Source organism: Serinus canaria, chromosome 4, assembly GCF_022539315.1.
Source record: "Serinus canaria isolate serCan28SL12 chromosome 4, serCan2020, whole genome shotgun sequence".
Taxonomy (NCBI): domain Eukaryota; kingdom Metazoa; phylum Chordata; class Aves; order Passeriformes; family Fringillidae; genus Serinus; species Serinus canaria.
In genome coordinates, this window is record NC_066317.1 from 24,971,050 (window position 1) to 24,984,366 (window position 13,317).

Sequence of the window (13,317 nt, forward strand, 5' to 3'; positions counted from 1 at the left end):
AGGCAGGGCCCAGCAGAGTTGAGGATATAGATGAATTGGAGACTGTCCAGAAGAAGGCAACAGGAATGATAAAAGCTTTATAAAACATGAGTGATGAGGAAATGTTAAAGAAACTGAGTTTGTTTAGTCTAGAGGAAAAAGACTATGGGGGAAAACATATGAGTTTTTCAATATGTAAACAATTGCTTTAAATAGGGCAGGAATCATTTGTTCTCCATGGCCACTGTGAGAAGGATAAAAAAACATCAACATCATTTGCAAGAAAAAAAAGTTAAGCTATGCTTTGGGAACTAGGTTTTGTCTGGATATTGAGCCCTTTCATTGGCAGATTCAAGAACAGGTTAGACCAACACCTTACAGGGAGGAGGTGGCTAAACCTTATTCTGACTCATGGGAAGATTTAAGAGAAAATCACTGCAGGAGATTCTTTCCAAGACTTCCAGCTTTATAAATTTATGAAGAAGGACTTTGAAGGGAAAATATTTGAGCTGGGTGTAGTTGCTTTTTCTAACTGGTACCTCCAGTCACCCTCGTATCATTTCAACAGAAAGAAATTAGGTCTCCCCTGTGTCAGCTTTTCTGGGAAGAGTTTTTAGAGCCATACAGCTACTCTGTTTAGCAGAAGCTCCCATTCTTTCCTCTTTGTTCATCCTCTTAACGTTCCTCCATACGATGTAAAATACTTTTTGGTCTCCTGCTTGAGGGATTTGGATGGGCCTCATTCAGCTTCTCCCACTGGTTTTAAAGAAATCCCCGGTCTGAAATTGCAACCAATCCAGTCTTTCCAGCAGGGAAAATGGTTCATGGAGCCATGGTGGGATAATACAGTTGCAAGTTTTAGGTATCACACCTCAGGCAAACTGTTCTGGGCCCTCAGTGTCACGCTGAGGAAGTTTTCAATGCACATTCATGTGACATTATGGTATCGGGCTTGTCAGTGTGCACCAACCACCATTGTGTGGTCAGATTTGTAGCCCTGTTTGCAACAACAGAAGGAGTGTGGTGTTTGCTGTGCCTGAGTAACAGTGGGATTAAAATCATCTGGGGAAAGGTCCCTTCTGACCCAGCCAGTTGGTGGGTCAAGGGCAAAGTCGGGGAGCAGCTGAAAAAACTGAGTGCTTTAGTAAGGGTTTTTAAACAATTAGAAAACATTTATGCAACAGAGGAGGTTAACAGGAACCTTTAAAAAATGTCTTACTGTGTTTTGTACCTTGGACGTATTTTTCAGGGAATAATAATTCATTTATAATTAATTGCTAATGGATTTATTATTATCAATATTGATTTCACTTGACAAGGCAAGACATAAAGTTAACAAGTGTGAGGCATTGTGTGCAAAACATGAAATACCTCCAGGTTCATTGCCATGCCAAGTAGGTTGATCAAGAGCCAAGCTTGCAAAATGTGGCATCAGGGGACCCCTTACTGCCAGTCTGCCAGAGAGGATAAGAGTCCTGGAGGCAGAACTGCCATCAACAGAGGAGGCATAAGCAGACAGCCTTGAGCAGGCCATGGGGGAGGCAGTATACTTCTGAGATTAAATCCTATGTGTCTTAATAGAAACAACTTCTCTCTACAGTATCTTTCAACATTCTGTTAATTAAAAAAAAAAAAAAAAAAAAAAAAAAAAGAAGACTAGGATAAATTTACAAAAATAAAGAGAAAGTAACTTCTGCCAAAAAATGAACTTTCATGTTCAGCTTGAAACTAACTTCCCAGGAGTCAGCTTTCTCAGGGAATAGCCTGTTATCAGATAAAGGAAGGACTGAATCAGAAAGATAATTCCTTTGTTATGAACGTCATCCCCCTTTATCAGGACATTCTCCTCCAGCTTTTAATGCTCACTGAATTTCTTCTGATCTCTTAACATCTTTATATTCTCCCACCTGTCTGTCAACCTCCTCTGAGGGTATTTTCCTTCTTGAAGCTAAACTTTGCAACACAACTAAGAGAAAGCAAACAGAAATTTCTTCAATCATTCTCATTGCTTAAAAATTCATAATCATTTCTATAGCCAAAGGCAGAAAAGCTAATTATTTACTGTCCCAAGCAATCTCAGCACCTCCCGGGAAAATGTGCTATTGAGCCGGCTGCACTGATGCATCCGCAGCTCTCATCGCTGGGGCCCAAGTGTGCCAGCATCACCAGTGGGACTTCTTCAGCTTTGAACAGAGCTGCTGCAGCAGGCTGGCTATAAGGCAGAGGAGCTCAGCCACCAGGGACTGGGAATATAGCAGCATCTTGCTTCTCTCCCTAGTGAACCTTCTGGCCATCTTCATATTGGCATTTACAGGAAAGTGAGCTATTTAGGAAAAGATCGTCATTCTTCTCTTTTCAAAGTGCAGCCCATTCAAGTTGGTACATAGGATATAATGGAAAAGGAGCACCAGTAGAATTCTGGCTGATGCAAGCAAATACCTGTCCAAAATTATTCACTGAGTTGTGGCTTTGCCTTTCTGTTTATGTGTTTGTTTGCCTTTTATGGAAAGATGCCCAGCTCTTTTATGGAAAGATGCCCAGGTTACTGCTGTGAGAGATTTGGACTTGCTCTCTATCCCACATTATATTGCTGTCAGATTCCACTGGAAGATCATCTATATGGGTATCCTCTTCCTCAGCCTTTTGAGGCAACTCTTTCCCTCTCTTTCTTACGTGTTTTCCAAGGCCTTTCACAATCTGCCTCTAAACTGAGTTCTGATCCAACATTTGTGACTTCTTTGTAACATGTTCTGAACCAAAAAGACCTTTTCCTCAAAACCTCAAATTCTTTGAACTGCCCCATCCAAATTCCCAACAGACTCTTCTTTCCTGTCCTTCTCTTGCTTTTTGTTGTCAGCTGGAGTAGACTTGCTACATTTCTCTGTAAAGACTAAGGAGGATAAACCTGAATACACAGAACTTTACTGAGGTCTCACTGTGGGCTACCTCAGGCACTGTCTGCTGTTCTGCACTGGAACAAGAAGAATAGTCAGAGAGCTATAATATGCAGTAATTTACCTGGTCTCTGGCAAGCTTTAATTGCCATTGCTGATTAAAAAGACCTGGGAAGGCTAAGTGTGAATGATGGGGTTCTAGCAGAGGTGGATGGTCAGGGGTGATAGATCAGGCATGACATGATGATAGTACAGAGAGGATAATGGGCTGTCAGCACTGGAGCTGCATGTGTCAGAACTAAGAAAAGCAGCAGATCTGGGACAGCAGTGATGGGAAGGGTCCTGCAATGGAGGGAATGAATATGAGGGAACATGATGCAAAATGGAGAAGAGGGAATTGGCATGGCAAACATATCTATGATTGGCAGGTGCCAAAAGGTAGACTCGTTCCTTTCCACAGTGAATATTGTGGAAAGGACTGTGCTATTCTTAACTCTTGGAACTAGATTAGCCTATTGTGATATGCATCATAAATCAACAAAGCATATGTGTGGTCCTAGCCATGTATCCAAGACAGCCTAACTTCTGCCAAGGACACCCCACAGAGGTGTGTCCTTGGCACCACAGAGGTGCTTGTGGATTCAAGCAAAAGGCAGAGTCTCCAGTATTGTATTTAGTCTAGGCTTCAAGACATCCAAAAGGCTGCTCAGAACTCTGCCCTGCCATTGCTCCACCATGGCCTTTCCCACCTTGGCTGTGCCCCAGCTCCTAGATGTCCCAGCTCTTCCTTCTGTTAGGCTTTGGCTTCCATTCACAGCCCCATGTCAACACTTTCTCTCCATGCCCTGAGCACAGCAGCTCCTCTGTCAAGGCCAAAGTCTCCCACCTGCTTGCGAGGGGCAGTGCCACCTCCTCCCAGCACTCTGCTGGGGTACCTGGCTTGCACAGCTGGGGCTGAAGCCAGCACAGTTCCCCAGCTGTAAGGAAAGCCTCTGGGTAGTTAAGGCTGCTGCTGTTTCTGGCAGAATAACTATACTGACACGTGCATGGAAAGTTTCTACCTTTTCACGTGTTTTCACTGAGAGAATTCAGCATTGTTTCCCAAGGTTACTATGAGCTAACAGACTGCAGACATGGAACAATGACAGGATTTTTCCCTTGTGAAGGCACAGGACTAGTGACTTTCCCCTACAAGGACAGCCCTATTCCCTTCTTCCCATGCTTTCACTCTCCCATCCACCCAGCACAACTTGATGTTGCATTGATTGAGTAAATTATAGAGAAGGATGCAAACATCTGGGTGTTGGCAGAGTGTCTCCCAGATGGCCAACACTCTTGCTTCTTTCTTTTTCAAGATGAAAGGGTCCATTTTAAAGCCAGTTAAAAGAATATTAGAGAATTGATCCGAACACAACAAAGTGAATAGGCCGAGTTACATTTTCATCCTCTACTGCCCTCTATTGAGAATGGATACATCTGCAGAAAAAAATCTAAACTGCATTTACTAACAACAAAATTCAGCATAGAGTTTTATCTCCACAAAAAAAATCACTATTTTTAAAAGCCTATGTGTTCAGTTCCAAACAAAGCTTATAACTTTGCTTTTTGACATATTTTTTAATGCATTCTTTTTAGGTTCCATACATGAAGGCAAAATCCTTCCCTGGGATGTGCTTACAGAGAACCTTTTATATTAATAACCCAGCTAATAACCTACCTGTTACAATGACCAAAAATAATCCATTTGGGACATGATGATGCCAGGTGGAAGCTGCTTGGAGGGTTCTATGTGTAATGTCTTCCACATGCCTTATGGCAAAGGCCCTTTACTTTCACCCTGACCTAATCAGCTCAAATGTCAGTGGATGAAAGGGCCATTAGCTATACTAGTCATGCTTGGAAACTAAAATGACGATGCATTTACCTAAAAAAAAAGAACTCAGAAGAAAATGTGCCTCTTCACTTTAAAACCACTCTCTGGCAGTGTGATTCCTTGGCAACATCATTCCTTCTTTGGCAGTATTTGTGGAAAAATGTAGAGGAACAGAATGAGTTATAGTGATGCTAGCAAAAAGAAGACAGAACAGATTATTATGTCCTGTATTTTTCTACCACTTTATCATCTGAAGAGCTCTAAAGGCTCACAAATAATTGTTTACAAATTAATTATTTGCAAAGTAATTATGTGGAAGTAATTATCTGAAAAAGCAGAACGAACAAGCAAAGATTAAATTTGGTTTTGTTTTACATAAAGGGAAATTCGAAGGGAAAAAATCATATCTAAACTGTTTAGGTCTAAAGCCTAAAACTAGAATCCTCCATCTTCTCTTGTCCTTTCAAACAAAAAATTTTAATATTTACAGGTGTATAACACTTTCAGCTATATAAAGGATGGCAGGGGATTCATATTGGTAAACGACATGACCTAACATTTTTTTGAGGTGAAAGTGTCCCACTGTGACATCATCTTCATTGTGAAATTTAAGAGTGAAAAATTATGTGTTCTGGATAAAGCTGTGATGAGTTGAAGATGAATTTGCAAGAAAATTCCATCTATTTTGGATGCTGATTCCAGATAAGAGTTGGAGAAGATTCACTTCTCTGGGCTTTCTTCATTTCCCCACTATTTTGACAGGTCCCCACTGATGTTTCTAGGTCCTCTTCTTCCAGTGACCCCTAAGCTCTGGCAGGCTTCCCCCAGCCCAACTTACTTCTTCCTCCCTTGTATACAAAATGGTGTAATTTTTACAGAACTTGTATTTTCTTAACTATCTTCTGCATCCCAGATCCATCAAATGACTGGCTTACATTCCAGAAACACTAGTCCTTCAGTATAAATCTGAGCACCCTGAATGGGGAGCTGGGATCTTAAAAAACAAAGCCCTCTACTCCTGGAGCTCTTATGGCATTTCATAAAAGCAATAATCCATCTTTTGCCAAGCAAGGATTCTCTCCCACAGACCATCTATGTGGTTTCCATCTGCACATTAATTGGAAACTGCTTGGGGTAAAAAAGTATTTATATGTTTCAAATTGCAGCTGTTCCCATGCTCTGGCCAGGTGCAAGAGATCTCTTTTCCCACAGTCCAGCCCTCCAAGGAGGAACCACAAGCTGACTGCAGACGTGGAGCACTGAAACTCTGGGGCATTTGGGTGGTATCGGCTGGGCCGAGGTGGAGCTGCGTGCCAACGCTCACTACACGGAGCAGTGTGCCTCTTTGCTCCCAGGCAAAGGGCTCTCTGCTGGGCACACTCCTGCCTGCAAGTCTTCAGCAGTGTCTCCTCCTCTCTGCCAGCTGTGGTTGAAGGAACATGTATTTTATATTGTTTCTGCCAGGTGAACATCTTTAATTCCCCCGACATTGATGCTGATGACTTCCTTCAGGCACATAAGTCTTGAAACACATGGGAGAAACCTAAAAACACAGATGAGAGCCCTCAGCACAAAAACTAAACTGAAAAGCATCAGAGGCTGAGCAGACAGAGCACTTCTGTCTTACTCAGACCTTCTCTGGAAACTGGGACTTGCCCATACAGAAAATTACAGGGACCCTGAAGAGCAAGAAATGATAACAGGTAGATAGGCTTTTCATTGGACTAACCAGGAATGGTCCAGCAGTGCTTTACACTCAATCAGTTTATCAAAACAGCTTTTCCTATGTGCAAGGGCTAACAGTTTTGGCAACATTCATCCTCAAAGAGCACTCACAGAGCAGATCTAAGGAAGATTTTACTCAAAAACTTCTCTGGCATCTCCTCACTTAGGAAATGATAGGCACAAGAAACAGGAGAAGGCTCTTAGATGGCCTGTATCCTAACTGGAAAACTGTTTTGCAGACTTGCTCTCTGTGCTGATCTTCCTCGCAACTCATCTTGGGATCTATGAAAAAAAAAAAAATCCCCAACATTTATAAAATATCAGAGCAAGTTTATCCATGACATGAGAAACATTCCATGGGTATTATTTTAGCAGAGGATCCAGATGGTGATCTATTGCAGCTTAGTAACCAGAAAGATTTTTATGCTGCTGTGAGAAAAAAAATTTCCGAGGTCTGAAATCAGAGGAATTGACTGACAGTCTCTCTGCATTAAATAAATAATGTGAAAAGCGATAAATGGAATATTAATTTTTATGATTAAACGAATCAGCAGGTTAGTTTTAATATAATGTAAATGCAGGTTTTATGGAAGGGATAGTACATAGCTAAATGCTATGCACCAGTTTTCCATTGCTACAGGGATTTCACTGCAATGTACTTAAAGCCCCATCCTATGTTTCAGCAGGGCTGAAAGCCTGCTAGTGCTTTGAAAGGATGAAAGCAAATGAAATTGAATAGCAAACAAAAAAAGTCCAGACTTGATCAGTGATGATGAGAGAGTTCCAACTGGGTCCGCTTGGGAGCAATGATCAAGAATTAAGGTCTTGATTTTTTTTTAAGCTAACAAATGAAGCTTCTTTATTCTACTTAAATGGGATAAGAAAAGCCCTATTAAAGGGAGCTAACAGTTGTACTAATCTGTGAGCCACGTCCCTATTGGCCCCAGTAGGGAAAAAAAAGGAAAGCCTTTTAAAAATGTTTAACAAAACACACAGAAAATGAGAAGAGCAAGAGATAACTCTAAAATGTGCAACTTTGTTTCTGTGGAAGAGGAAAAAACTCTATTTTCATAACTGAGTGAAGAGGCAGGAGCATGAGGTGCAGTTCTCATCCTTTGCACTCCAACCTCTGGAGTTTACAGTCTGCAGGCTGGCTGCAGAGGGGCTCTTGCCAGGTGTATGAAGGTGGCCTGGGGCTCAGGGTTTTGCCTTTTTTTTTTTAATTTTTTTTTTTTTTTTTTTTTTTTGACTGAGGATTTGATGCCCCCAGGCACCTGTCTTACCAGGATTACTTGCATTTCTGGCATGACTGATCTCAGCAGGTGGCTCTATGAGGGCAGCTTGCCCATTCCTGGGCAAGCCAAAATATTGGCCCACTCTGCTGTCACATTGGCATCCTTTAATGCATGCTCATCTCCATATAAGTATTGCTTAGGCTCCAGATTTGGCCAGTAGTGAGATTACTGTGCCATCTGTAATCTGTACCCTCTCCTGAATCTCTGGCTGGCTTGCTGGCTAAGGGGATCTTTCAGCACTCCTGCTGTATCCATGTCCATGTGCTCTTGGTGGCACCATTCAGTGTCACTGACTTGACTCTAGCTGACAGGGAGAGCAATAGCTGTGAAGATGTGTCAACATCCCTGGCTGCCAACATGTAGAGGCAGCCTGAATGCATGCCCAGGACTCCTCGGGAATTAAGATGTGGTTTCTAAATCTTGTGGCTGTCTCTGCACAGCCCTGGTGACCTGTGCTGGCTGGATTAGTGACAGAGTAATGCTGTGAGGACACTTTCCCAGGGCTGGTGGACTAATCTCTCAGCAGGGGAGGAGAGAGAGGAATAGCATGAGTGAGATAAGAGAGAAGCTCCCTTGGCAAATGTGTAGCAATAAGCTAGGAAGGAACCATTGCTCTGGGAATTGAGGACAACATGCCCTCATTAGTCTAGGACACAGAAAAGACAGGGGGTGGCATGGGGTGTGCAGGGACGAAGGATAAAATTTGGCCCCATTGTAGAAATACATAAAACAATAGTTGAACCAGGGTCTTACTTTAGTCTTTTTTTCATATGGACCAAGCCCAGCTGTGAATTGATAACCAAAATGTCCTCATCTCAAGTCAGTGTTTAAATGCACGTGATGAGGAAGAACTCTCAGAAGGACCCTGAGCTCATTAAGAAGAGAAGGCTCAAGGGGAATCTTCCCAATCAGTAGAAATTCTGAGTAAGGGAGAATAAAGAACCCAAAACCTGAAATACAACAAGTGTTGAAATACAGAAAATCCAATTTGTACTTAAAATAAAATGTATTTACTATGAAGGTGGTCAATCACAGGAACAGGTTGCTCAGAGAAGTTGCGAAGTTAAAATTTCTGGAGGTATTCCAAACCCAACTCCATGCAGCTTTTTGCAAAGTGCTCCAGCTGACCCTGCTTTAAGCAAAGGGATTGGACTAGATGGGCTCATGAGAACCCTTCCAGCCATTTTTTTCCCTTTATATCCCCAATCTCATCATGGATTCAAATTGCACCCTCTTGATGAGACCAGTACCGTTCTTAAACTCCTGCTCAGCAAACACATGAGATATACCATGGAGATGCGTGTTTTCACATGAAGTTCACAAATCCTCCATGTCTTACACTTTTAGGTAAACATTTGCCCCTAAAATTTTAAGCTATAAAGTGCTTCCTGACTTGCTGTTAATGATTGCATCAAACAATGCAGCAATGAATTCAAGGCTAAAACAGGGGTCTTTCAATGAACCTCAGAACTTCCAGCTGCCGCACACAAACCCCATTAGTGCAGAATTGTTACACAGAATAATGAAGTAATTTATCCAGGCTAAAACAGGTCAGAGTTTTGATAGTGATTTCAGTGAAAACATGGTGAGGTCCTTGGGGTTTGGTTATTTTTTTCAAAGAACCAAACCTGATTCCTAGTACAAGGAAGCATGCCCAAGTTACATGGCTCTATATTTTAAATAGAACTTCTTTTTAATAACCTGGATTTAATGTGTTTTACAATATATTTATTATCTCACACTGTGATATTTTGTAACTTAGATTTTCAGCTAACGAGTAGCTCATCTAATGAAAATAATGATTTTTTCATGCTGCACTACATGGAAACTTAAAGTATTTCAATTAAACAAACCACCTCATTAGTGTGCCTTGATAACATAGTTGAGTTTTCTTTGATATGGTCAGAAATATCTAGCATGCTTTTGGGATGCAATCAAACTCTCCAATAAACTTGTTGCTAAAGACATCTGCCTAGCACCATGTATTTCTTGAGCAGTCAAATGACCTAGTTTAGAAGTGTTTGAAGCCATTTTATACTCTGGAAGGAGAACAAATTAACCTTGTTTAACAAGTAGTTTTCAATTTGTGCTCAAGTACTCTTCGGCACTCTACCATCTCCAGAGCCGTAACATGGTCTTATTTCATCCTTCCTCTTACATACTCTATATACTTAATGCTACAGCTTTGGGAAACATCTCCCATGTGCTGCATGGACCCTGGGAGGGGGTACTGTCATTGCATTCAAAATGCATTTGAAGCCACTAGTCCTGTTATCTGAGGTCTGTTTCAGTTTTTTGTTTTGGTGGGTTTTTTTGTTTTTTTTTTTTTTTTTACTTTATGAAGAACTAAAAGAAAATCAGGGCCTTTGTTACCTTTTACTCAGATTTATTTTGCCTGTTCCTTTTAAAGACTTGTTCAATTGGATATTGCCAATATAGCAGAGAACTCTGCAGCAAAAACCTAGCTTTTGGTTTAGACAAGACCAAACTGATCTTTTTTGCAGAAGATTTCTGTGGCTGCAGCTAAATGTGTTGTGATGTGGGGTCAGACCTATGGCTATTATAGATCAGCATATCTCTGTTCAGGGAGCTGGTTTTATCAGATGAGGATCTGGATTCACATTTCCATAGTTTCTCTGAGAATGAGCATTTCTGGATAATTTTCTTTCTATAAGGCTAGTGTACATTGAAGTTACAGTGAATTGCTGTCTTTTAGGCTCTTCCCTTGAAAAACTTGGTTCAGATTTGGATCTCGTTATAGGCAAAATGATTTGCAGAAAATATCTCTTATTCTTGAAAGTAATTAGCTACTCTCTCATCAGCTGCAGTAAACCATACATTTAACACTAGATAGCGTCACCATCTCTAAGAATTCACTATAAAGAAAAAGCAGATGAAAGGCATTTAGTCCAGTGCCAGCTCACCTGTATAACCTTTCCTGTCACTCTATTCTTTTGTCAATTCTTTCAAATAGGACTTTAGTGTGGCTTTTTATCACTGTGAAAACCACGCTAAACAACAAACAAGCAAGCTTTTCACATGCAAAATTTAACTGGTACACTGTTACATTTGGGAAGCTACATGGTATCTCCCCATCTACATTCTTTGTTAGTTTTCTATTCAAGCTAATTTTGATGTCCTCTGTTCTCAGCAGATAAAGTCTTCATCCTGCTGCAAAGAAATATTTACAGCCAAAGTGCAAGCTCTCCTCCACCTTTGCCTGCCTGTTATAAATCCTAAATTCTAAGATTAATGTAAATTGGCAGTGTCCCTTTAATCAAAATTTAATGCTTGTCTTCAGTCTCCTCAAAGCACTTAAAATCTAGCAGCTTTATAAGGGAGAGAATCATTAGTGCTGCTGTCCTCTGCTTCCCAGCAAGCAGGAGGTTTGGCAAAGGGGTGTTACAAAACTGGGGGTGTTGTGTTGCCCTCCACAGAGCCCTATTTGGGATCGGCCTGTTCGACTTCTGCTCTTTTGCTGCTCACAGGGAAGAGGGTGCAGAGCAATCAGAAAATCTGCTCAAGAATAAGATGAAGCCAACACTTTCCTTCAGAAGTTCGGAGCAGGCCCTTCTTTGCACCTGCCATCTCTGTGCAGACAGGTACTAAAATTCACATCTGACTGTATCAGAAATACTGCATTCAGCTGTCTCAGCTTCTGTCACAGCCGTATCTGCTGATCAGCCAGTTAGTCTGGGATGCTCATAAGAGATTGGTTTCCATTGAGTCATTCTGATTCCTGGACCTGTGAGAAGCCAGGCTTGCAGCTTGGCAGCCAAGTGCTTAGAAAGCTGGCTGTGAGCCCCTCTGAAAGTCTGGCCTTAAATCTGCAAATATGCAACTCGGAAACCCCTGTAAGGAACAGCCAGTCCAATGCCAAGCATAAGCCAAGTTCATCACAGCTTCATGAAAAAATAACACCTTCTGGGATTTTTGCAATGCACAGCAAAGTACAGTGTTGCAGAAATATTTTGTAGGCAGCTTTCTGCATAGTAACCTGCTGCTCTGCAGGCATGGCTACCTAACATTGATCCAGGCATTTCTTTCAGCACAGTGTCACATCTTGCATTCTACCAGTGTGATGCTTTATGATTTAATATGCTCCATTGTTTGCTTCTCAAACCATTTAATTTTTCTTCCAATTTCCCTTCAATCAAGGTGAATTTGCATTATTTCTTTGTTACAAAACTTCATAAATGCAGAGGTATATGGGTAATTCTAGGCCCTAATTGTTTCCTGCTGAATACCAATAAAAATGTATCTGGACAGATATTTTAATGTATTCCTATTTACTAATGTACAGTTTAGGTTGTACCTAGCAAGGAATATCCAAAGCCCCATGTGCACATATTTTCTTGCTTGCTTTCTCTGTGCTTCTCTCCCTTTTGCATCTGAAGTGTGTAGAATTGTTTTGGTCTTTTACCTTTGGAGAATTTGGTTCAATCTGACTTGCACCGTAAGCAAAATTGAGTTGCAGGAGATCATTCTAGTTATTGGAAGTATTTGCCTAATCTTTAGCATGTTACAGCCTGGTCATTACCATTTACAGTACATTACAGTGTTAGATTTTAATATATGTTCACAGCTGGGCAGTACCTTGATAGCTCAGGCAGTGAAATCTGGTGTGAGGGGAATGTATGCTGCACACAATAAACCAGGGAGACAGTGTAAAGGGCAGGAGACTTGGTCCAGTGAATGTGCAGTAGATAATTTTTTGAAGGAGAATAATTTTACATGTAGCTAGCTATAAAGAGCACACATCCAAAGGGATTCTTGCCTTTATGCCTTCTTGAAGAATGAAGGCATTGATGGACAAGTAGGTTAAGGAGACACAAGGAGAAGACAGGAGGCAGCTCATTCATAGACTTAGTGCAAAGATATGGATGCACTTAACTGAAGGAATGATGCCTTCTTCTCTCTTCATATGATGAAAATAAAAAGTGATCAAGATAGATTTTTGTTATCCTCTGGGCATTAAAAGCTTAAATGCAAAATGCATGACTTATTATATCTAGCCAAATCTTAGGGGTAAATAGGCAGTATGGGGAATTAGTTGTTGTTAATTGGACTTCTGAGCTGAATTCCCAGGGTGCTGCACTGCCAGCATATCCCTTTTGTTTTAATATTGAAACAGTGAGAAGCCAGTTCTATGATGGATTCATTCCACTATAGAACAGCAGAGCACGCTAAATCATCTTCTTCAAAAAAAATTGCATTTGTTGAATGTAAATATTTTAGGGTTAATTTCTGCAAGTGCTGTAAAAGATATTTGTTTCTCCACTGAGCATTTTGAAACTGTAAAGTAAATCTTCAAGTAGCATAAATTGACTAATTGTTCTGTAATATTTGAAGATATGAATTGCTGTCCCTTAAGCTATTGTATTTAGATCACATTTTCTATGTAGTTTGGGGCAGTCAATTCTGCTGCCGGTGAGCTGACCTCTTCTGAATTCCATGGCAGTGAGTGTGCTTTCAGTGATACTAACAAAATGTACAATCTCAAAAATCATATTTCATATTGTTTTATCAACACTATACACAGTGTTCCTTC